Consider the following 5,242-nt stretch of genomic DNA (forward strand, 5'->3'; position numbering starts at 1 on the left):
ACAAACACACACACACACACAAACACAGACATTAAAAGTAGCGATATATATGCCAATCAAAATACATCATGAAATGTATATCATCCACTGATCCAAAAGTATTCATGTTAATGAACATGGATTTATTAATCATGTTGTTTATCTACAAAGCTCACCCATAGGATGAATTTTCAGTTCCAACTCTGTTTAGGAGGAGTGATCTCTTCTCCCAATTTGTATATGCAAATTCAGCCACCTCACAAGAATATACATGTGATAACAGGTACAATACTTTATGTGCATATGAAAATACATGTGCTGAATTGGCTACAGAGAAAGGGAAAGAGAAATTCACATATTTGTTAACTTTAAAAACACATGGAGAACTATTTCAACAAAAAAATTGACTAGATTTATAACTCCTACCCTATCTAATGCAAAAGGCAAGTCCAACTATACACAATGCCTCTTCCGAACTGCTTGTATTTCTATTCTGTTTGGGTTATTTTTCTCCATCATGTTAGAATTAGTAGTCAGAGTCTAGTAGTGTATAGGTTAGTGTCAGGGATTCAGTATTTTGAACGGAAAATAGGAAAATGAATTCAATGTGTATGTAAATATGTGCTACACAAAAATCTTCCCACTCTCATCCAGAACAATGCCTTGACTTTACCTCCATTTCAAGTAAAACACAATTATAGTGGAAGAGTTAGAATATCTGGAATAGAATATGCTCAAGAGTTCACAAACTTGAATGTGGTAGAGAAGTTTCCAAAATAAGGGACAGGGTAAAACTCCACTAACATGGAGCTCATCTGGACTAAAGACTTCTTGAGAAACTGCCTATGAGTTTGGGCACTTGAAAAATTTGTTGTTGTCAGGAGCTTTAGCTTCCTTTGTAGAGAGACCATCAAAGCTGGGTATGTATCTAAGTGACCTGGAGCACATGGTTTCTTATTTTCTAATGAACATGAAGCAGCAGTGCTGAATTCTCTCTTTGTAGGTAAACTGTGGCCACTGGGGCCTAAGTCTCTTCGTGTGGACTGTGAAGCCATTCAGTCATCCTTCACTTGTTGTGGTGTTTCTTGCTGCTGCACTGGGAGTTTGGTATTTGCTTCAGGAAATACAAAGAGTCCAACTGGGACACAGTGCTGGAGGGAGTTCTGTCAAGTGTGGTGTGTCAGGGTCTGCAGGATAATGCACCAACCAGGCTTCAATCCCACATAGCTTGCACCCTTGACCATAGCAAACTAATTCTAAACATTGCCCTGAAACTTCTCCAAAAAACAAGATGCCTTTACATATAAGGGTCTGCTGGCTGCACCATGTCAGTCACAAGCCATTTGGAAGGCAATGGCACATCCACATGGCCCCACCACAGATATTTTATCACACACCTGCAAACCACTTCTCTAGCCCCACTAATCATCCGGCTCCAAATTACTGGGATCTCTGTTCTATACCATTTTCATGAAACCAAGTCAAGCAAGGCACTGTCTGGTATACTCATGATTAGCAACAGGACATCCAAAGATTGTCCAGTGCCACCTGGACATGGGAATTTCAAAAATTTCATGGTATTTATCTAGCCATTTTTCAAGAATGAAGTTGGAGGCACTGTGGGTTTAAATTCATTCAGGAACAATTACATGGTGAGGAAGCTCATTTCAGTAAAAGCTCTGAAGAACTCTCACACGCACGGCTTCCCAAAGTGTGGCCACAAAGTCACATGAAGCCAGGCCTATTGAGGTCTACAATGTGTGGTCCATGTGTGTTTTGACTCTCAACTATGTCTGTCATGTCTTTCAGAATAAAACAATATAATATCCTGGCTGAGATTCCCAGTGCTCTGGGGAAAGCAACCCTGGGCCTAGATCTGGGTTTCGAAGGACAACTCTCATTCGTGGCCAACTAAAATCCCAACACATTTCATGGTAATACTTCTCTGAGGTCATTTCCAGAACTCAGTCTCTAAGTGGAATCACACCAGAGTTCAGCCCATGTGGACCCAGACATATCTTCCAACTACCACACAAATGACTACAATTAAAATCAAAACACTCCCACATGGCCATCATCTTCTTTCATATATACACACTCATCCAAAGCTCTGTCTGGAGGTTTCCATGAGCAGCGAAGCCCAAGACAGTGTCCAAAATAAGCTCCCTTGACCCTCATTTGCATAAAGTCATGGTGGCCTGGACACCCTTCCTGTGAACCAGGTGTGATCAAAGAGGCCTGCCCCTAATATGGCTCTACTTCTCCAATTTGAGGCCTACTGACTGTCGGGTATAGATTTTTTATGTGAATTGGAGTCATGATAAAACCAAGAACCTATGTGCTAGACTCCAGGGCTTTGAAGAATTCATTTGACCCAAAGAATCCCGATTATCACTTGATGGATGTCAGGAGCCTTACAGAGGAAGGCAAGAGACTTCATCCACAGGGACTGCTCTTTTGGCCATTTTGGTTATGGATTCACACATGGTAAGATCCCTCAGGTGTTGAGAATCTAAGCCACAGCCTCACACAGGGCCATGAGGCTGATTCAGACACATCCCTTTCCAAAGCAATTAAGCAAAGAGCCACTGGTCATTCCCATTCATTTCCATTTGAAAACTGTTTGCTTCAGGCTTCCCAAAGGCGTGGCCTGAGACAAAGACCTTCCTGACATTCTGGGCAAATAAATAATAGGTAAGCAAATGGGCCAAAGCAGGGTTTCTCCACTGAGACTTTAAAAGTCACACTGATGTCTGAGTTTTCTGAGATGCTCCTATTCCCTTCAGCTATCCAGTACATTGCCATGTCACAGAGCTTTGAAGTGGTACATATCTTGGACAGAAAATCATGAGCCTATCCTGGATAGTGGCCAGAATTCAGGAAGAAAACAGGAACTTAGTAAGATAGTAGGTGTTGCCCATCCATAAGGCAAGCCGCAGTCCATTCATATATTGGGCAGGATGAATGCTGAGAAGCTTTGTAGTAGACAGGAAACATCCATTGATGCATTCACTATTCTATGGTCTACAACCATGGACACAGAGATATACACAGACTTAGAAACACTCAACTTGTGAAAGGACTTACTAAACACAGTCGATTCCAAGCTAAACATTCTGCCTTTCCTGCCTAATGTCAGAATATGAGACAAAACCACAAACTCACACCCACACCCACAAGTCACCTCCTTTCTCCACGTAGGTCTGTGACTATCCGGAGTGTCCTCTGACTGATTGTCCATACTATGTTTCCATGAAATGGACTGTCCTGTCTCAGATCTGGTCTCCTTGGCCAACTCTGTGAAGTTGTCAGGTGCCAGTGGTGAGCCATTACATGCTTTCTCAGGAAAGGCTCCACTTCATAGCTGCCCTGGCATTTGGCCATCCTCACATCAGTATGTACCAAGAAAGACTGACACTGTCCTTAGTAAATCTAAACAATGAACCCACTGGGACTGGGACTGGGACTGGCTCTGTGTGGCTGGCTTCCAGTTCAGAGAGTTCCATCACCAAGTAAGTGAGGTAGGTCACTGCTGGCCTGTGGGAAGCCGGTGGTGGCAGTTTGGTTCTGAAGGTTTTCCTGAGAAGCTTTTTTGTTCAGTGTGTGTGATTCTTAAAATAATGTTCGTTTCTTTTGTCAAATGACTTCTGAATTGTGCCCAGCCAGACTGAGGCACTTGTTGGGTCACAAGGGGAATGAGTGAATGTAAGTGATAAGGTAAACTGCTCACCCCTGAAGGCAGGGCGAGGGGATGGGTAGCCATTTTAATATTCCTCTTTTGTTTTGCTTCACTTTGGTTTTAAGTTGACTGTCCCTTGAGAGGGGTAAGATGGAAGAAAAACCGCTCACATCTGAGGAACAGATAGGGAGAAAGGACGGATGGCCATTTCAAGAGGATAGAAAAGTTATTATAATAATTTTCTGTTGTTCCACTTTTGTTTAATTCTGGTTCAGGTTTGATTGATGTTATCTTCTTTGGTTGTATTATAGTTATAGTAGAAAAATTCAAGTAAAAGAGAAGGTCTCTTGAGCTAGTCAGACAGAGCTAAATATTCAAGTATAAAGTTCTCTCGAGCTAGTCAGTCAGAGGAAACAATCAAGTAAAAGAGAAAGTCTCTCGAACTAGTCAGACAGAAGAAATAATTCAGTTAAAAGAGAAGGTCTCTGAAACTAGTCAGCCAGAGGAAAAATTTCAATTTAAAGAGAAGTCTCTCGAACTAGTCAGACAGAGGAAAAAATTCAAGTAAATGAGAAGGCCTCTCAAGCTAGTTAGACAGAGAAAGAAAGTGTATAGCAGAAAAAGCCATCAGAGGGAAAGTTACAACAGGAGACTGCTACTAACACCTTTCTATCACCAAGAGTGTGTAAGTGTCCAGCCAACAGCACCACCTCTAATGAGACTGCTACTAACACATTTTTATCTCCAAAGGACGTAAGTGTCCAACTAACAAGGACACCTTCATATGCTGGGAGGCCCCCAACCCCGGCAGTTGATAGTTGCGATCCTGAGACAAGATCTCAAATATTAACATGCCCTGTATTTAATGCAGGAGGGCATTGAATTCACCATGATTTAAATTTCAAAACAGTGAAGCAGCTAAAAGAGACTGTAAAAACCAATGGTCCTCAAGCACCCTTCACTGTAAGCATGGTCGAATCCATTAACAACTTGAACATGACGCCAGCAGATTGAGCTAATATGTGTAAAGCTGTGCTAAATGGAGGACAATACCTGTTATGGAAGGTTGCCAATGAGAAATTTTGCAAGGAGGCGGCTAGGTGAAATTCAACAGCTGGTTATCCTCAGAGAAATCTAGATATGTTGTTAGGAAAGGGACCTTATGAGGATCAGCAGCAACAAATTGCATATGATCCTGGTGTATACGCACAAATTGCTGTAGATGCAGTTAAGGCATGGAAGACTTTACAAGGACATGGAGGTTTACAAGGTCAATTATCTAAAGTAATACAAGAAGATAATGAACTTATGCTGAATTTGTAAATAGGCATATTTAAACAGCTACCAGAGTTTTTGGGAAATCAGAACAAGCAATGCCATTAATAAAACAACTGGCTTATGAGCAAGCGAATCGATGGTATAGAGAAATCATTAGACCATGGAAACATGAAGATTTAAACACATATATTAAATTAGGTAGAGACATTAATGAGCAAGAGCAACTCATGGTAGCTACAGTAAAACAGGCTTTAGATGCCAGACCAAGAACATGCTACAATTGTTAACAAACAGGACATTATAAAA

This window comes from Callospermophilus lateralis, unplaced genomic scaffold (genome assembly GCF_048772815.1).
Source record: "Callospermophilus lateralis isolate mCalLat2 unplaced genomic scaffold, mCalLat2.hap1 Scaffold_867, whole genome shotgun sequence".
NCBI classification, from domain to species: domain Eukaryota; kingdom Metazoa; phylum Chordata; class Mammalia; order Rodentia; family Sciuridae; genus Callospermophilus; species Callospermophilus lateralis.